We start from the raw sequence: 20,500 nt of genomic DNA, 5'->3' as shown, positions 1-20,500 counted from the left end.
AAGGTGTATGCGTGAGAGAGAGAGATAGGAGGGAGGGACCGTGTAGGTTAGGGAGGGTGAGAGGGAGGGAAGGTGTAAGTGAGGAAGGGAGAGAGAAAGCGGTAAGGTGAGAGTGGGTGAGGAAGGAAGTGGGGTAAGGGAGAGAGGGCAGGGGAACGAGGGAGGGATGAGAAGGGGACCACCTCTCTCAAACCCTCTGTCACCCTCTCCCCACCCGCTCTCCTCTCTCAACCCCTCTGTCACCCTCTCCCCATCGTCTCCCCCTTTCAACCCCTCTGTCACCCTCTCCCCACCCGCTCCCCTCTCTCAACCCCTCTGTCTCCCTCTTCCCACCGCCTCCCCTCTCTCAACACCTCTGTCACCCTCTCCCTACGCTCTCCCCTCTTTCAACCCCTCTGTCACCCTCTCCCCACCCTCTCCCCCCTTTCAACCCCTCTGTCACCCTCTCCCCATCCACTCCCCCCTTTCAAACCCTCTGTCACCCTCTCCCCACACGCTACCCTCTCTCAACCCCTCTGTCTCCCTCTTCCCACCCTCTCCCCTCTCTTAACACCTCTGTCACCCTCTCCCCACGCTCTCCCCTCTTTCAACCCCTCTGTCACCCTCTCCCCACCCTCTCCCCTCTCTCAACACTTCTGTCACCCTCTCCCCACACTCTCCCCTCTTTCAAACCCACTGTCACCCTCTCCCCACCCTCTCCCCTCTCTCAACCCCTCTGTCAACCTCTCCCCATCCTCTCCCCCCTTTCAACCCCTCAGTCACCCTCTCCCCACCCGCTCCCCTCTCTCAACCCCTCTGTCACCCTCTCCCTTCTTTCAAACCCACTGTCACCCTCTCCCCACCCTCTCCCCTCTCTCAACCCCTCTGTCACCCTCTCCCCTCTCTCAACCCCTCTGTCACTCTCTCTCCGCCCTCTCCCCTCTCTCACCCCACCCTCTCCCCTCTCTCAACCCCTCTGTCACGCTCTCCCCCACCCTCTCCCTTCTCTCAACCCCTCTGTTACCCTCTCCCCTCCCTCTCCCTTCTCTCAACCCCTCTGTCACCCTCTCCCCACCCTCTCCTCTCTCTCAACCCCTCTGTCACCCTCTCCCCACCCTCTCCCCCCTTTCAACACCTCTGTCAACCTCACTCCACCCTCTCCCTTCCCTCAACCACTCTGTCACCCTCTTCCCACACTCTCCCCGCTTTCAAAACCTCTGTCTCCCTCTCCCCACCCGCTCTCCTCTGTCAAACCATCTGTCTCCCTCTCCCCACCCTCTCTCTTCTCTCAACCCCACTGTCTCCCTCTCTCCACCCGCTCCCCTCTCTCAACCCGTCTGTCTCCCTCTCCCCACCCTCTCCCCTCTCTCAACCCCTCTGTCACCCTCTCTCCAACCTCTCCTCTCTCTCACCCCACCCTCTCCCCTCTCTCAAACCCTCTGTCTCCCTCTCCCCACCCTCTCCTTTCTCTCAACCCCTCTGTCACCCTCTCCCCACCCTCTCCCCTCTCTCAACCCCTCTGTCACCCTCTCCCCACACTCTCCCCTCTTTCAACCCCTCTGTCACCCTCTCTCCAACCTCTCCTCTCTCTCACCCCACCCTCTCCCCTCTCTCAAACCCTCTGTCTCCCTCTCCCCACCCTCTCCCTTCTCTCAACCCCTCTGTCACCCTCTCCCCACCCTCTCCCCTCTCTCAACCCCTCTGTCACCCTCTCCCCATCCTCTCCCCCCTTTCAACCCCTCAGTCACCCTCTCCCCACCCGCTCCCCTCTCTCAACCCCTCTGTCACCCTCTCCCTTCTTTCAAACCCTCTGTCGCCCTCTCCCCACCCTCTCCCCTCTCTCAACCCCTCTGTCACCCTCTCCCCTCTCTCAACCCCTCTGTCACTCTCTCTCCACCCTCTCCCCTCTCTCACCCCACCCTCTCCCCTCTCTCAACCCCTCTGTCACGCTCTCCCCACCCTCTCCCTTCTCTCAACCCCTCTGTCACCCTCTCCCCACCGTCTCCCCTCTCTCAACCCCTCTGTCACACACTCCCCACCCTCTCCCCTCTCTCACTCCACCCTCTCCCCTCTGTCAACCGCTCTGTCACCCTCTCCCCACCCTCACCCCATCTTTCAAACCCTCTGTCACCCTCTTCCGACCCTCTCCCCTCTCTCAACCCCTCTGTCACCCTCTCCCCACCCTCTCCCCTCTCTCAACCCCTTTGTCACCCTCTCCCTCTCTAACTTCCCCCTCGCTCCCCATCTCCCACCATCACCCTCTCAATCCCCATCTCTCTCCTTGCCACGCTCGCTCCCCTCCCTCCCCACTCACCCCTCTCTCCTCTCTCTAACTCCTCTCACTCTCCCTTCCTCCTGTCTCCACCCATTCCCCTTTCCCCCTCTCAAACCCTCTCTCCCTCCTCTCTCCTCATCTTTCTTCCCCTCTTCCACTCAGTCTTCTCTACCCCACTCCCTCTTCCCTCTCTCTCACCCCTCACTCCACCCCTCTCTCTGACTCTCTCCATACCTCCGCACTGCTACAACACCCTCTGTCTCTCCTCCACTCTCTCCTCCCACTCTCTCTCTCCTTCCGACCATCTCTCTCCTGGCTTTCTCCTCCTCTCTCAAACCTTCCCCTCTCTTCCCCCTCTCCCTCCCTCACTCTCCACATCTTCCCAGCCCTATATCCCCTCTCTCCTCCACCCGTCTCTTTCTTCCCCCCTTTCCTCCTCCTCTCTCCCCCTCTCTAGTCCCTTCCCCTCTCCTCTTTTCTGCCTCACCCTTCTCTCCCCCACCTTCCTACCTCTCTCTCCCTCTCCCTCTCTGTCTCTCCCCTCACCCTCTGCTCCCCCCTCTCTCTTTGCTGAACTCTCTCCCTGGCTCACTCCCCGTTTACCCCTGCTTCTCTCTCTCTTTCCCTTTCTCACTCTATCCCTTTCTTTCTCTGTTTATTCTCTCTCACATCTACCCCACCCACCCAGAATATGAGAGAGTGAGTGAGAGAGAGAAAAAGGGAGGCGAGGTGTGGCTGAGGAAGGAAGAAATGTGGAAGTGGAGGGAGTGAAGTTTTAAGTGAGGGAGGGAGAGAAGATTGGAGGAAATTTGAAAATCTGAGAGAGAGGAGTGACAGAAAGTGTTAGAGTGTGTGTGAGAGAGAGAAGGAAAAAGGGAAGGTCGAAGTTCGGAGGGAGAGGTAGGCGGGTAGCTGTAACTGAGGGAGGGAGAGAAAGTGGGAGGGGATGAGAATATCTGAGCGAGAGGAGTGAGGGAATGTGTAAGAGTGAGAGAGAGAGAAGGAAGGAGGAAAGGTGGAAGTGAGCGAGGGTGAGAAGGTGTAAGGAAGAGAGAAGGAGGGAGGAAAATGAAAGTCTGAGACAAAGAATAAGCGAGGGAAGGTATAAGAGTGTGGGAGAGAGAGAAGAAGTGAGGAAAGGAGGAAGTGAGGGAGGGAGAGAAGGAGGAAAGGAAGGTGTTAGTCTGAGAGAGAAGGAGGGAGGGATAGTGTAAGGGAGAGAGACAGAGAAAGAGGATGTGAAGGTGGAAGTGAGGGAGGGTGACAGCGAGAGAAGGCGTAAATGAGGGAGAGAGTGAAGGGGGGAGGGAATGTGAAAGTGAGGGAGGGAAAAATGTAAGCGAGGGTGGTAGAAAGAGAAGGACCGGAGGGATGGTGCAAGTGAGGAAAAGTGAGAAGGAGAAGGAGGGAAGATGAAAGGGGGCGAAGAAAGTGTGTAAAGGGAGAGAGGTGAAATGTGGGAAGGAGAGTGGGAAGAGAGCAACCCGCCTCAAACCCATTCTCATCCACTTGCTCCCTGCTCTCTCCTCCTCTCTCTTCCCCCCTCACCCCTCGCTGTCCCTACTCTCTCATCCCTCTCTATCTACTCGCCCCATCCCCCAACCTCTCCCCTCTCTCTCCACAACTCTACCCCGCTCATTCCCCCTTTCGAACCACCTCTCTCTCTTTCTCTCTCTCTCATTCTCTCCCTTTCTCTCTCTCACATTCCACCACCCAGAATATGAGAGAATATGTGCGTGTGTCTGTGTGCATGTGTGTGTGTCTGAGAAACAGAGAGAGAGAGAGAGATAGGGAGAGAAAGCAATGTTGAGGGAGAGATATGGAAATGGAGGGCGGGAAGGTTTAGCTGTGGGAGGGACAGAGTAAGAGAGGGAAGGTGTAAGTGAGAGAGGGAGAGATGGAGAGAGAGAATGTGTAAACGAGACAGAGCGAGAGAGAGGGAGAAAGGAAAGGTGTATGCGTGAGAGAGAGAGAGAGGAGGGAGGGACCGTGTAGGTTAGGGAGGGTGACAGGGAGGGAAGGTTTAAGTGTGGAAGGGAGAGAGAAAGAGGTAAGGTGAGAGTGGGTGAGGAAGGAAGTGGGGTAAGGGAGAGAAGGCAGGGGAACGAGGGAGGGATGAGAACGGACCTCCTCTCTCAACCCCTCTGTCACCCTCTCCCCACCCGCTCTCCTCTCACAACCCCTCTGTCACCCTCTCCCCATCCTCTCCCCTCTTTCAACCCCTCTGTCACCCTCTCCCCACCCGCTCCCCTCTCGCAACCCCTCTGTCTCCCTCTCCCCACCCTCTCCCCTCTCTCAACACCTCTGTCACCCTCTCCCCACCCTCTCCCCTCTGTCAACACCTCTGTCACCCTCTCCCCACACTCTCCCCTCTTTCAAACCCTCTGTCACCCTCTCCCCACCCTCTCCCCTCTCTCAACCCCTCAGTCACCCTCTCGCCACCCGCTCCCCTCTCTCAACCCCTCTGTCACCCTCTCCCTTCTTTCAAACCCTCTGTCACCCTCCCCCACCCTCTCCTCTCTCTCAACCCCTCTTTCACCCTCTCCCCTCTCTCAACCCCTCTGTCACTCTCTCTCCACCCTCTCCCCTCTCTCACCCCACCCTCTCCCATCTCTCAACCCCTCTGTCACGCTCTCCCCACCCTCTCCTTCTCTCAACCCCTCTGTCACACTCTCCCCACCCTCTCCCTCTCTCAACCCCTCTGTCACACACTCCCTACCCTCTCCCCTCTCTCAAACCCTCTGTCACCCTCTCCCTCCCTCTCCCTTCTCTCAACCCCTCTGTCACCCTCTCCCCACCCTCTCCCTCTCTCAACCCCTCTGTCACCCTCTCCCCACCCTCTCCCCTCTCTCAACCCCTCTGTCACCCTCTCCCCACCCTCTCCCCTCTCTCAACCCCTCTGTCACCCTCTCCCCACCCTCTCCCCCTTTCAACACCTCTGTCAACCTCATTCCACCCTCTCCCTTCCCTCAACCACTCTGTCACCCTCTCCCCACACTCTCCCCGCTTTCAAAACCTCTGTCTCCCTCTCCCCACCCGCTCCCCTCTCTCAAACCATCTGTCTCCCTCTCCCCACCCTCTCTCTTCTCTCAACCCCTCTGTCACCCTCTCCCCACCCTCCCCCTTCTCTCAACCACTCTGTCACCCTCTCCCCACCCTCTCCCCTCTCTCAACCCCCTTGTCACACTCTCCCTACCTTCTCCGCTCTCTCAAACCCTCTGTTACCCTCTCCCACGCTCTCCCCCTTTCAACCCCTCTGTCAACCTCAACCCACCCTTTCCTTCTCTCAACCCCTCTGTCACCTTCTCCCCACCCACTACCCACTTTCAAACCCTCTGTCTCCCTCTCCCCACCCTCTCCATTCTCTCAACCCCTCTGTCACCCTCTCCCCACCCTCTCCCCTCTCTCAACCCCTCTGTCACCCACTCCCCACCCTCTCCCCTCTCTCACTCCACCCTCTCCCCTCTGTCAACCGCTCTGTCACCCTCTCCCCACCCTCACCCCATCTTTCAAACCCTCTGTCACCCTCTTCCGACCCTCTCCCCTCTCTCAACCCCTCTGTCACCCTCTCCCCACCCTCTCCCCTCTCTCATCCCCTTTGTCACCCTCTCCCTCTCTATCTTCCCCCTCGCTCCCCATCTCCCACCATCACCCTCTCAATCCCCATCTCTCTCCTTGCCACGCTCGCTCCCCTCCATCCCACTCACCCCTCTCTCCTCTCTCTAACTCTTCTCACTCTCCCTTCCTCCTGTCTCCACCCATTCCCCTTTCCCCCTCTCAAACCCTCTCTCCCTCCTCTCTCCTCATCTTTCTTCCCCTCTTCCACTCAGTCTTCTCTACCCCACTCCCTCTTCCCTCTCTCTCACCCCTCACTCCACCCTCTCTCTGACTCTCTCCATACCTCCGCACTGCTACAACACCCTGTCTCTCCTCCACTCTCTCCTCCCACTCTCTCTCTCCTTCCGACCTACATCTCTCTCCTGGCTTTCTCCTCCTCTCTCAAACCTTCCCCTCTCTTCCCCCTCTCCCTCCCTCACTCTCCACATCTTCCCAGCCCTATCTCCCCTCTCTCTTCCACCCGTCTCTTTCTTCCCCCTCTTTCCTCCTCCTCTCTCCCCCTCTCTAGTCCCTTCCCCTCTCCTCTTTTCTGCACACCCTTCTCTCCCCACCTTCCTACCTCTCTCTCCCTCTCCCTCTCTGTCTCTCCCTTCACCCTCTGCTCCCCCTCTCTCTTTGCTGAACTCTCTCCCTGGCTCACTCCCCGTTTACCCCTGCTTCTCTCTCTCTTTCCCTTTCTCACTCTATCCCTTTCTTTCTCTGTTTATTCTCTCTCACATCTACCCACCCACCCAGAATATGAGAGAGTGAGTGAGAGAGAGAAAAATGGAGGCGAGGTGTGGCTGAGGAAGGGAAGAAATATGGAAGTGGAGGGAGTGAAGTTTTAAGTGAGGGAGGGAGAGAAGATTGGAGGAAATTTGAAAATCTGAGAGAGAGGAGTGACAGAAAGTGTTAGAGTGTGTGTGAGAGAGAGAAGGAAAAAGGGAAGGTGGAAGTTCGGGAGGGAGAGGTAGGCGGGTAGCTGTAACTGAGGGAGGGAGAGAAAGTGGGAGGGGATGAGAATATCTGAGCGAGAGGAGTGAGGGAATGTGTAAGAGTGAGAGAGAGAGAAGGAAGGAGGAAAGGTGGAAGTGAGCGAGGGTGAGAAGGTGTAAGGAAGAGAGAAGGAGGGAGGGAAAATGAAAGTCTGAGACAAAGAATAAGCGAGGGAAGGTATAAGAGTGTGGGAGAGAGAGAAGAAGTGAGGAAAGGAGGAAGTGAGGGAGGGAGAGAAGGAGGAAAGGAAGGTGTTAGTCTGAGAGAGAAGGAGGGAGGGATAGTGTAAGGGAGAGAGACAGAGAAAGAGGATGTGAAGGTGGAAGTGAGGGAGGGTGACAGCGAGAGAAGGCGTAAATGAGGGAGAGAGTGAAGGGGGGAGGGAATGTGAAATTGAGGGAGGGAAAAATGTAAGCGAGGGTGGTAGAGAGAGAAGGACCGGAGGGATGGTGCAAGTGAGGGAAAGTGAGAAGGAGAAGGAGGGAAGATGAAAGGGGGCGAAGAAAGTGTGTAAAGGGAGAGAGGTGAAATGTGGGAAGGAGAGTGGGAAGAGAGCAACCCGCCTCAAACCCATTCTCATCCACTTGCTCCCTGCTCTCTCCTCCTCTCTCTTCCCCCCTCACCCCTCGCTGTCCCTGCTCTCTCATCCCTCTCTATCTACTCGCCCCATCCCCCAACCTTTCCCCTCTCTCTCCACAACTCTACCCCGCTCATTCCCCCTTTCGAACCACCTCTCTCTCTTTCTCTCTCTCTCATTCTCTCCCATTCTCTCTCTCACATTCCACCCACCCAGAATATGAGAGAATATGTGCGTGTGTCTGTGTGCATGTGTGTGTGTCTGAGAAACACAGAGAGAGAGAGAGGTAGGGAGAGAAAGCAATGGTTGAGGGAGAGATATGGAAATGGAGGGCGGGAAGGTTTAGCTGTGGGAGGGACAGAGAAAGAGAGGGAAGTGTAAGTGAGAGAGGGAGAGATGGAGAGAGAGAATGTGTAAACGAGACAGAGCGAGAGAGAGGGAGAAAGGAAAGGTGTATGCGTGAGAGAGAGAGAGAGGAGGGAGGACCGTGTAGGTTAGGGAGGGTGACAGGGAGGGAAGGTTTAAGTGTGGAAGGGAGAGAGAAAGAGGTAAGGTGAGAGTGGGTGAGGAAGGAAGTGGGGTAAGGAGAGAGGGCAGGGGAACGAGGGAGGGATGAGAACGGGACCTCCTCTCTCAACCCCTCTGTCACCCTCTCCCCACCCGCTCTCCTCTCTCAACCCCTCTGTCACCCTCTCCCCATCCTCTCCCCTCTTTCAACCCCTCTGTCACCCTCTCCCACCCGCTCCCCTCTCTCAACCCCTCTGTCTCCCTCTCCCCACCCTCTCCCCTCTCTCAACACCTCTGTCACCCTCTCCCCACCCTCTCACCTCTGTCAACACCTCTGTCACCCTCTCCCCACACTCTCCCTCTTTCAAACCCTCTGTCACCCTCTCCCCACCCTCTCCCCTCTCTCAACCCCTCAGTCACCCTCTCGCCACCCGCTCCCCTCTCTCAACCCCTCTGTCACCCTCTCCCTCTTTCAAGCCCTCTGTCACCCTCTCCCCTCTCTCAACCCCTCTGTCACTCTCTCTCCACCCTCTCCCCTCTCTCACCCCACCCTCTCCCTTCTCTCAACCCCTCTGTCACCCCCTCCCCACCCTCTCCACTCTCTCAACCCCTCTGTCACACACTCCCTACCCTCTCCCCTCTCTCAATACCTCTGTCACCCTCTCCCCACCCTCTCCCCTCTCTCAACCCCTCTGTCACCCTCTCCCCACTCGCTCCCCTCTCTCAACCCCTCTGTCACCCTCTCCCCACCCTCTCCCCCTTTCAACACCTCTGTCAACCTCATTCCACCCTCTCCCCTCTCTCAACCACTGTGTCACCCTCTCCCCACACTCTCCCCGCTTTCAAAACCTCTGTCTCCCTCTCCGCACTGGCTCCCCTCTCTCAAACCATCTGTCTCCCTCTCCCCACCCTCTCTCTTCTCTCAACCCCTCTGTCTCCCTCTCTCCACACGCTCCCCTCTCTCAACCCGTCTGTCTCCCTCTCCCCACCTCTCCCCTCTCTCAAACCCTCTGTCACCCTCTCCCCACCCTCTCCCCTCTCTCAACCCCTCTGTCACCCTCTCCCACTCGCTCCCCTCTCTCAACCCCTCTGTCACCCTCTCACCACCCTCTCCCCCTTTCAACACCTCTGTCAACCTCATTCCACCCTCTCCCTTCCCTCAACCACTCTGTCACCCTCTCCCCACCCGCTCCCCTCTCTCAAACCATCTGTCTCCCTCTCCCCACCCTCTCTCTTCTCTCAACCCCTCTGTCTCCCTCTCTCCACCCGCTCCCCTCTCTCAACCGGTCTGTCTCCCTCTCCCCACCCTCTCCCCTCTCTCAAACCCTCTGTCACCCTCTCTCCACCCTCTCCCCTCTCTCACCCCACCCTCTCCCCTCTCTCAACCCCTCTGTCACCCTCTCCCCACCCTCCCCCTTCTCTCAACCACTCTGTCACCCTCTCCCCACCCTCTCCCCTCTCTCAACCCCCTTGTCACACTCTCCCTACCCTCTCCCCTCTCTCAAACCCTCTGTTACCCTCTCCCACGCTCTCCCCTTTCAACCCCTCTGTCAACCTCAACCCACCCTCTCCCTTCTCTCAACCCCTCTGTCACCTTCTCCCCACCCACTCCCCACTTTCAAACCCTCTGTCTCCCTCTCCCCACCCTCTCCCTTCTCTCAACCCCTCTGTCACCCTCTCCCCACCCTCTCCCCTCTCTCAACCCCTCTGTCACCCTTTCCCCACCCTCTCTCCTCTCTCACTCCACCCTCTCCCCTCTGTCAACCGTTCTGTCACCCTCTCCCCACCCTCACCCCCATCTTTCAAACCCTCTGTCACCCTCTTCCGACCCTCTCCCCTCTCTCAACCCCTCTGTCACCCTCTCCCCTCTCTCAACCCCTCTTTCACCCTCTTCCCACTCTCTCCCCTCTTTCAAACCCTCTGTCACCCTCTCCCACCCTCTCCCTCTCTCAATCCCTTTGTCACCCTCTCCCTCTCTATCTTCCCCCTCGCTCCCCATCTCCCACCATCACCCTCTCAATCCCCATCTCTCTCCTTGCCACGCTCGCTCCCCTCCCTCCCCACTCACCCCTCTCTCCTCTCTCTAACTCCTCTCACTCTCCCTTCCTCCTGTCTCCACCCATTCCCCTTTCCCCCTCTCAAACCCTCTCTCCCTCCTCTCTCCTCATCTTTCTTCCCCTCTTCCACTCAGTCTTCTCTACCCCACTCCCTCTTCCCTCTCTCTCACCCCTCACTCCACCCCTCTCTCTGACTCTCTCCATACCTCCGCACTCCTATAACACCCTGTCTCTCCTCCACTCTCTCCTCCCACTCTCTCTCTCCTTCCGACCTACATCTCTCTCCTGGCTTTCTCCTCCTCTCTCAAACCTTCCCCTCTCTTCCCCCTCTCCCTCCCTCACTCTCCACATCTTCCCAGCCCTATCTCCCCTCTCTCCTCCACCCGTCTCTTTCTTCCCCCCTTTCCTCCTCCTCTCTCCCCCTCTCTAGTCCCTTCCCCTCTCCTCTTTTCTGCCTCACCCTTCTCTCCCCACCTTCCTACCTCTCTCTCCCTCTCCCTCTCTGTCTCTCCCCTCACCTCTGCTCCCCCCTCTTTCTTTGCTGAACTCTCTCCCTGGCTCACTCCCGTTTACCCCTGCTTCTCTCTCTCTTTCCCTTTCTCACTCTATCCCTTTCTTTCTCTGTTTATTCTCTCTCACATCTACCCCACCCACCCAGAATATGAGAGAGTGAGTGAGAGAGGGAAAAGGGAGGCGAGGTGTGGCTGAGGAAGGGAAGAAATATGGAAGTGGAGGGAGTGAAGTTTTAAGTGAGGGAGGGAGAGAAGACTGGAGGAAATTTGAAAGTCTGAGAAGGAGGAGTGACAGAAAGTGTTAGAGTGTGTGTGAGAGAGAGAAGGAAAAAGGGAAGGTCGAAGTTCGGGAGGGAGAGGTAGGCGGGTAGCTGTAACTGAGGGAGGGAGAGAAAGTGGGAGGGGATGAGAATATCTGAGCGAGAGGAGTGAGGGAAGGTGTAAGAGTGAGAGAGAGAGAAGGAAGGAGGAAAGGTGGAAGTGAGCGAGGGTGAGAAGGTGTAAGGAAGAAAGCAGGAGGGAGGGAAAGTGAAAGTCTGAGACAAAAAATGAGCGACGGAAGGTATAAGAGTGTGAGAGAGAGTGAAGAAGTGAGGGAAGGAGGAAGTGAGGGAGGGAGAGAAGGAGGAAAGGAAGGTGTTAGTCTGAGAGAGAAGGAGGGAGGGATAGTGTAAGTGAGAGAGACAGAGAAAGAGGATGTGAAGGGGGGAGTGAGGGAGGGGGACAGCGAGAGAAGGCGTAAATGAGGGAGAGAGTGAAGGAGGGAGGGAATGTGAAAGTGAGGGAGGGAAAAATGTAAGTGAGGGTGGTAGAGAGAGAAGGACCAGAGGGATGGTGCAAGTGAGGAAGAGTGAGAGGGAGAAGATGAAAAGGGGCGAAGAAAGTGTGTAAAGGGAGAGAGGGGAATGTGGGAAGGAGAGTGGGAAGAGAACAACCCCGCCTCAAACCCACTATCATCCCCTTGCTCCCTGCTCTCTCCTCCCCTCTCTTCCCCCTCACCCCTCGCTGTCCCTACTCTCTCATCCCTCTCTATCCACTTGCCCCATCCCTCAATCTCTCCCCTCACTCTCCACAACTCTACCCCGCTCATTCCCCCTTTCGAACCACCTCTCTCTTTCTCTCTCTCTCATTCTCTCCCTTTCTCACTCTTGCTCTCTCTCACATTCCACCCACCCAGAATATGAGAGAATATGTGCGTGTGTCTGTGTGCATGTGTGTGTGTCTGAGAAACAGAGAGAGAGAGAGAGAGAGAGATAGGGAGAGAAAGCAATTGTTGAGGGAGAGATATGGAATTGGAGGGCGGGAAGGTTTAGCTGTGGGAGGGACAGAGTAAGAGAGGGAAGGTGTAAGTGAGAGCGGGAGAGAAGGAGAGAGGGAATGTTTAAACGAGACAGAGAGAGAGAGAGGGAGAAAGGAAAGGTGTATGCGTGAGAGAGAGAGATAGGAGGGAGGGACCGTGTAGGATAGGGAGGGTGAGAGGGAGGGAAGGTGTAAGTGAGGAAGAAAGAGAGAAAGAGGTAAGGTGAGAGTGGGTGAGGAAGGAAGTGGGGTAAGGGAGAGAGGGCAGGGGAACGAGGGAGGGATGAGAAGGGGACGTCCTATCTCAACCCCTCTGTCACCCTCTCCCCACCCGCTCCCCTCTCTCAACCCCACTGCCTCTCCCCACCCTCTCCCCTCTCTCAACCCCTTTGTCACCCTCTCCCTCTCTATCTTCCCCTCGCTCCCCATCTCCCACCATCACCCTCTCAATCCCCATCTCTCTCCTTGCCACGCTCGCTCCCCTTCCTCCTCTCTCCTCTCTCTAACTCCTCTCACTCTCCCTTCCTCCTGTCTCCACCCATTCCCCTTTCCCCCTCTCAAACCCTCTCTCCCTCCTCTCTCCTCATCTTTCTTCCCCTCTTCCACTCAGTCTTCTCTACCCCACTCCCTCTTCCCTCTCTCTCACCCCTCACTCCACCCCTCTCTCTGACTCTCTCCATACCTCCGCACTCCTATAACACCCTCTGTCTCTCCTCCACTCTCTCCTCCCACTCTCTCTCTCCTTCCGACCTACATCTCTCTCCTGGCTTTCTCCTCCTCTCTCAAACCTTCCCCTCTCTTCCCCCTCTCCCTCCCTCACTCTCCACATCTTCCCAGCCCTATCTCCCCTCTCTCCTCCACCCGTCTCTTTCTTCCCCCTCTTTCCTCCTCCTCTCTCCCCCTCTCTAGTCCCTTCCCCTCTCCTCTTTTCTGCACACCCTTCTCTCCCCACCTTCTTAACTCTCTCTCCCTCTCCTCTCTGTCTCTCCCCTCACCCTCTGCTCCCTCCTCCCTCTTTGCTGAACTCTCTCCCTGGCTCACTCCCCGTTTACCCCTGCTTCTCTCTCTCTTTCCCTTTCTCACTCTATCCCTTTCTTTCTCTGTTTATTCTCTCTCACATCTACCCCACCCACCCAGAATATGAGAGAGTGAGTGAGAGAGAGAAAAAGGGAGGCGAGGTGTGGCTGAGGAAGGGAAGAAATGTGGAAGTGGAGGGAGTGAAGTTTTAAGTGAGGGAGGGAGAGAAGATTGGAGGAAATTTGAAAATCTGAGAGAGAGGAGTGACAGAAAGTGTTAGAGTGTGTGTGAGAGAGAGAAGGAAAAAGGGAAGGTCGAAGTTCGGGAGGGAGAGGTAGGCGGGTAGCTGTAATTGAGGGAGGGAGAGAAAGTGGGAGGGGATGGGAATATCTGAGCGAGAGGAGTGAGGGAAGGTGTAAGAGTGAGAGAGAGAGAAGGAAGGAGGAAAGGTGGAAGTGAGCGAGGGTGAGAAGGTGTAAGGAAGAGAGAAGGAGGGAGGGAAAATGAAAGTCTAAGACAAACAATGAGCGAGGAAGGTATAAGAGTGTGGGAGAGAGAGAAGAAGTGTGGAAGGAGGAAGTGAGGGAGGGAGAGAAGGAGGAAAGGAAGGTGTTAGTCTGAGAGAGAAGGAGGGAGGGATAGTGTAAGTGAGAGAGACAGAGAAAGAGGATGTGAAGGTGGAAGTGAGGGAGGGTGACAGCGAGAGAAGGCGTAAATGAGGGAGAGAGTGAAGGGGGGAGGGAATGTGAAAGTGAGGAGGGAAAAATGTAAGCGAGGGTGGTAGAGAGAGAAGGACCGGAGGGATGGTGCAAGTGGGGAAAAGTGAGAAGGAGAAGGAGGGAAGATGAAAGGGGGCGAAGGAAGTGTATAAAGGGAGAGAGGTGAAATGTGGGAAGGAGAGTGGGAAGAGAGCAACCCCGCCTCAAACCCATTCTCATCCGCTTGCTCCCTGCTCTCTCCTCCTCTCTCTTCCCCCTCACCCCTCGCTGTCCCTACTCTCTCATCCCTCTCTATCCACTCGCCCCATCCCCCAACCTCTCTCCTCTCTCTCCACAACTCTACCCCGCTCATTCCCCCTTTCGAACCACCTCTCTCTCTTTCTCTCTCTCTCATTCTCTCCCTTTCTCTCTCTCACATTCCACCCACCCAGAATATGAGAGAATATGTACGTGTGTCTGTGTGCATGTGTGTGTGTCTGAGAAACACAGAGAGAGAGAGAGATAGGGAGAGAAAGCAATGGTTGAGGGAGAGATATGGAAATGGAGGGCGGGAAGGTTTAGCTGTGGGAGGGACAGAGTAAGAGAGGGAAGGTGTAAGTGAGAGAGGGAGAGATGGAGAGAGAGATTGTGTAAACGAGACAGAGCGAAAGAGAGGGAGAAAGGAAAGGTGTATGCGTGAGAGAGAGAGAGAGGAGGAGGGACCGTGTAGGTTAGGGAGGGTGACAGGGAGGGAAGGTGTAAGTGTGGAAGGGAGAGAGAAAGAGGTAAGGTGAGAGTGGGTGAGGAAGGAAGTGGGGTAAGGGAGAGAGGCAGGGGAACGAGGGAGGGATGAGAACGGATCTCCTCTCTCAAACCCTCTGTCACCCTCTCCCCACCCGCTCTCCTCTCTCAACCCCTCTGTCACCCTCTCCCCATCCTCTCCCCCCTTTCAACCCCTCTGTCACCCTCTCCCCACCCGCTCCCTTCTCTCAACCCCTCTGTCTTCCTCTCCCCACCCTCTCCCCTCTCTCAACACCTCTGTCACCCTCTCCCCACGCTCTCCCCTCTTTCAACCCCTCTGTCACCCTCTCCGCACCCTCTCCCCTCTCTCAACACTTCTGTCACCCTCTCCCCACCCTCTCCCCCCTTTTAACCCCTCTGTTTCCCTCTCCCCACCCTCTCCCCTCTCTCAACCCCTCTTTCTCCCTCTCCCCACCCTCTCCCTTCCCTCAACCCTCTGTCTCCCTCTCCCCACCCGCTCCCTCTCCCAACTCTTCTGTCTCCCTCTCCCCACCCTCTCCCCCTCTCAACCCCTCTGTCACCCTCTCCCTGCCCTCTCTCCTCTCTCACCCCACCCTCTCCGCTCTCTCAACCCCTCTGTCACCCTCTCCCCACCCTTTCCCATTCTCTCAACCCCTCTGGCACCCTCTCCTCACCCTCTCCCCTCTCTCAACCCCTCTGTCACCCTCTCCCCACCCTCTCCCCTCTCTCACACCACCCTCTCCCATCTCTCAACCCCTCTGTCACCCACTTCCCACCCTTTCCCCTCTTTCAAACCTCTGTCACCCTCTCCCTACCCTCTCCCTTCTCTCGACCTCTCTGTCACCCTCTCTCCCACCTTCTCCCCTCTCTCAACCCATCCTCTCCCCTCTCTCAACACCTCTGTCACCCTCTCCCCACCCTCTCACCCCTTTCAACCCCTCTGTCTCAATCTCCCCACCCGCTCCCCTCTCTCACCCCACCCTCTCCCCTCCTCAACCACTCTGTCATCTTCTCCCCACACTCTCCCTTCTCTCAACCCCTCTGTCACCCTCTCCCCACCCTCTCCCTTCTCTCAACCCCTCTGTCACCCTCTCCCCACCCTCTTCCCTCTCTCACCCCACCCTCTCGCTCTCTCAACCCCTCTGTCACCCCCTCCCCACCCTCTCCCGTCACCCTCTCCCCACCCGCTCCCCTCTCTCACCCCCCTGACACCCTCTCCCCACCCTCTCCCCCTTTCAAGCCCTCTGTCTCCCTCTTCCCACCTTCTTCCTTCTCTCAATCCCTCTGTCTCCCTCTCCCCACCCGCTCCCCTCTCTCAACCCCTCTGTCACCCTCTCCGCACACTCTCCCCTCTCTCACCCCACCCTCTCCCCTCTCGCAACCCCTCTCTCACCCTCTCCCTTCTCTCAACTCCTCTGTCACCCACTCCCTACCCTATCCCCTCTCTCAAACCCTCTGTCATCCTCTCCCCACCCTCTTCCCTCTCTCACCCCACCCTCTCGCTTCTCTCAACCCCTCTGTCACTCTCTCTCCACCCTCTCCCCTCTCTCAACACCTCTGTCACCCTCTCATCACCGCTCCCCTCTCTCAACCCCCCTGTCACCCTCTCCCCACCCTCTCCCTTCTCTCAACCCCTCTGTCACCCACTCCCTACCCTATCCCCTCTCTCAACCCCTCTGTCTCCCTCTCCCCACCCGCTCTCCTCTCTCAACCCCTCTGTCACCCTATCCCCACACTCTCCCCTCTCTCAACCCCTCTGTCACCCTCTCCCCACCCTCTCCCTTCTCTCAACCCCTCTGTCACCCACTCCCTACCCTATCCCCTCTCTCAACCCCTCTGTCTCCCTCTCCCCACCCGCTCTCCTCTCTCAACCCCTCTGTCACCCTATCCCCACACTCTCCCCTCTCTCAACCCCTCTGTCACCCTCTCCCCACCCTCTCCCTTCTCTCAACCCCTCTGTCACCCACTCCCTACCCTATCCCCTCTCTCAAACCCTCTGTCACCCTCTCCCCACCCGCTCCCCTCTCTAAACCCTCTGTCACCCTCTCCCCACCCTCTTTCCTCTCTCAACCCCTCTGTCACCCTCACCCCACTCTCTCCCCCTTTCAACCCCTCAGTCTCCCTGTCCTCACCCTCTCCTCTCTCTCAAACCCTCTCTCCATCTCCCCACCCGCTCCCCTCTCTCAACCTCTCTGTCTCCCTCTCCCCAACCTCTCCCCTCTTTCAACACCTCTGTCACCCTATCCCCACCCTCCCCCTCTCTCAACCCCTCTGTCACCCTCTCCCCACCCTCTTCCCTCTCTCACCCCACCCTCTCGCTTCTCTCAACCCCTCTGTCACTCTCTCTCCACCCTCTCCCCTCTCTCAACACCTCTGTCACCCTCTCATCACCGCTCCCCTCTCTCAACCCCCCTGTCACCCTCTCCCCACCCTCTCCCTTCTCTCAACCCCTCTGTCACCCACTCCCTACCCTATCCCCTCTCTCAACCCCTCTGTCTCCCTCTCCCCACCCGCTCTCCTCTCTCAACCCCTCTGTCACCCTATCCCCACACTCTCCCCTCTCTCAACCCCTCTGTCACCCTCTCCCCACCCTCTCCCTTCTCTCAACCCCTCTGTCACCCACTCCCTACTCTATCCCCTCTCTCAACCCCTCTGTCTCCCTCTCCCCACCCGCTCTCCTCTCTCAACCCCTCTGTCACCCTATCTCCACACTCTCCCCTCTCTCAACCCCTCTGTCACCCTCTCCCCACCCTCTCCCTTCTCTCAACCCCTCTGTCACCCACTCCCTACCCTATCCCCTCTCTCAAACCCTCTGTCACCCTCTCCCCACCCGCTCCCCTCTCTAAACCCTCTGTCACCCTCTCCCCACCCTCTTTCCTCTCTCAACCCCTCTGTCACCCTCACCCCACTCTCTCCCCCTTTCAACCCCTCAGTCTCCCTGTCCTCACCCTCTCCTCTCTCTCAAACCCTCTCTCCATCTCCCCACCCGCTCCCCTCTCTCAACCTCTCTGTCTCCCTCTCCCCAACCTCTCCCCTCTTTCAACACCTCTGTCACCCTATCCCCACCCTCCCCCTCTCTCAACCCCTCTGTCACCCTCTCCCCACCCTCTCCCTTCTCTCAAGCCCTCTGTCACCCTCTCCCCACCCTCTCTCTCTCACCCCACTCTCTCCCCTCTCTCAACCCCTCTGTCACCCTCTCCCCACCCTCTCCCTTCTCTCATCCCCTCTGTCATCCTCTCCCCACCCTCTCCCCTCTCTCACCCCACCTCTGCCCTCTCTCAACCCCTCTGTCATCCTCTCCCCACCCTCTCCCCTCTCTCAACCACTCGGTCTCCCTCTCCCCAACCTCTCCCTCTCTCTCAACCCCTCTGTCTCCCTCTCCCCACCTTCTCCCCTCTCTCAAACCCTCTGTCTCCCTCTCCCTCTCTCTCAACCCCTCTGTTTCCCTCTACCTACCCTCCCCCTCTCAACCCCTCTGTCTCCCTCTCCCCACCCTCTCCCCCTCTCTCAACCTCTCTTTCACACCCTCTCCCTCCCTCCCTTCTCTCCTCCCAATCTCTTCCCTACCTCTCCACCCTTTCCCTCCACCCCGTCTCACAGCTCTCCCTTCTCAGCACCCCTCTCCCTCTCACCCACTCTCTCCCCCATTTCCTCTCCCCTCCACCTCTGTTTTGTGTGTGTGTGTGTGTGTGTGCGTGTGTGTGTGTGAGAGAGAGAGAGAGAGAGAAAGAAGGAAAGTGTGGGTGCGGGAGCGATGAAAGGAAGTTTTATGTGAGGGAGAGAGAGAGAGAAGGAGTGATGGTGTAAGTGTGTGAGAGAAGGAAGGAGGGAAGGTGTAAATGTGAGGGATAGAGAAAGAGGGAGCAGTGAAGGGGTGTGTGTGTGTAAGAGAGAAGGTGGGAAGGTGTAAATGTGAGGGATAGAGAAAGAGGGAGCAGTGAAGGGGTGTGTGTGTGTAAGAGAGAAGGTGGGAAGGTGTAACCGTGAGAGAGAGAGAGAAGGAGGAAGATGTAAGTGAGAGAGAGAGAGACAGAGAGGGAAGGAGAGTGAGAAAAATGGATGAAAGAGTTATAAGTTGAAAGATGTGAGAAGAGGACAGAGGAAAGGGAGCGAGGCGGCCTGGTAGTGTGTATAGGCATACTACAGCCCAGTCTGTGTGTGTGTGTGTGTGTGTGTGTGTGTGAGAGAGAGAGAGAGAGAGAGGAGAATTTATAAATTAGACAGGGATGTTTATATATTTCTGTCTGTGTGTGTAGGTGTGATATACTGCACTGTATGTGTGTTTGGTTGGGGGTTCTGTGTGTGTGTGTGTGTGTGTGTGAGAGAGAGAGAATTTATAAATTAGACAGGGATGTATATATATATTCCTGTCTATGTGTGTGTAGTTTTGTGATTTGTGTGTGTGTGTGTGTGTGTGTGTGTGTGAGAGAGAGAGAGAGAGAGAAAGAGAGAGAGGAGAATTTATAAATTAGACAGAGATGTTTATATATTTCTGTCTGTGTGTGTAGGTGTGATATACTGTACTGTATGTGTGTTTGGTTGGGGGTTTCTCTGTGTGTGTGTGAGAAGCATTTCTGTCTGTGTAGTTTTGTGATGTTTATGTGTGTGTGTGAGAGAGAGAATTTATAAATTAGACAGGGATGTATATATATATATTCCTGTCTATGTGTGTGTAAGAAGCATTTCTGTGTGTGTAGTTTTGTGATTTGTGTGTGTGTGTGTGTGTGTGAGAGAGAGAGAGAGAGAGAGAGAGAGAGAGAGAGAGAGATTATCAGCGAACGAGGCAGATCAGTGGGAACAGACTCTCTGTCCGGCCTCTCCCACGTCTCGGTACAAGACGCTTTGTTCCCAGAGCTGTCGGGGAGCTGATGAACTCTGAGGGGACAAACTGTAACTGTTCCGCAGGTTGGAGAGGAGGAACAGAAGGTGACATACTGGTCAAAATCTTACGCAATCCCGTACCGCGGTTGTGAAACTCTTTTCCTCTTTCCTCACTTCTCCCATTCTCTGCTTTTCCTCCTTTATCTCTCTCTCTTTCTTATGCCCCCTTGTTCCCTTTCTCTCTGAGCTCCCATCTCTTCCCCTTTTCTCTCTCTCGCCCTCCATCTCTTTCTCTCTCTCTCTCTGTGAACCCCTCTCTCTCCCCTCCCACTCTACTGTTTCTTTCCTACCCGCTTTCTCTCTCCTTTCTCTGATACCCTCTCTCTCTGTATGTACCCCTTCTTTCTTCCTCTTTGTCTCTATCTCTGTCTCACTCTCTACTTCCCATCGTTATCTCTCTCTCGTTCTCTCTCCCTCTCTTCCCAGTCCACTCTGGCTCTCTGTTCTTGACCCTCACATTCACTCGCTGACCCCCCTCTCTCTCTTTCTCTCCCTCCCTCTCTCTCTCTCTCTCTCTTTCTTTCTCTCTCTCTCTCTGCCCCTTCCTCTCTGGCTCTTTTTATCTGATCCCCACATTCTCTCCTTGTCCTCTCTCTCTCCTCCAACACTCACTCCATCATGCTCTCTCTCTGTCACACACCCAGCCTCCTCTTCTCTCTGTCCTCTCTCCTCCCTCGTTTATTCTGTGTCCCTGTCCCACACACAGCCCCCACCTTGCCACGCCACTCACTCTCTCCCTCCCTCCCTCCCTCATTTTTATCTGCTCCATCCTCTCTCTCCAACACTCTGATACACACACTCTCTCCAAGGCCGTTTCTCTCTTAGTCCCCACCTCCCTCTCTCTCTCTCTCTCTCTCTCTCTCTCTCTTCCTGAACCAATATTCTCTCCCTGTCCCCTCTCACTCTCCCCCTTCCTCTCGTGCTCTGTTTTCCTGAACCCCCACATTCTCTCACCGTCCTCTCTCTCTCTCCTCCAACATTCACTCCATCATGCTCTCTCTCTGTCACACACTCAGACTCCTCTTCTCTCTGTCCTCTCTCCTCCCTCGTTTTTCCTGTGTCCTTGTCCCACACACAGTCCCCACCTTGCCACGCCACTCCCTCCTTCCCTCATTTTCATCTGCTCCATCGTCTCTCTCCAACACTCTGTTACACTCACTCTCTCCAGGGCCCTTTCTCTCCCAGTACCCCCCCCCGTCTCTCTCTCCCCCCCTCTCTCTCTCTCTCTCGTTCCCTCTCTTTCCCTTTCCGTACCCCACCATTTCTCTCTCCGCCCTCTCCCTCCCCCCCCGCGCTGCCTTTCTATCCCCCGCCCTCTCCTCTCCGACCACCCCCCCACCCCG

The sequence above is a fragment of the Mobula birostris genome, chromosome 13 (genome assembly GCF_030028105.1).
Source record: "Mobula birostris isolate sMobBir1 chromosome 13, sMobBir1.hap1, whole genome shotgun sequence".
Lineage (NCBI taxonomy): Eukaryota > Metazoa > Chordata > Chondrichthyes > Myliobatiformes > Myliobatidae > Mobula > Mobula birostris.
The sequence above is the reverse complement of the archived record's forward strand: the minus strand, read 5'-3'. Positions refer to the sequence as shown.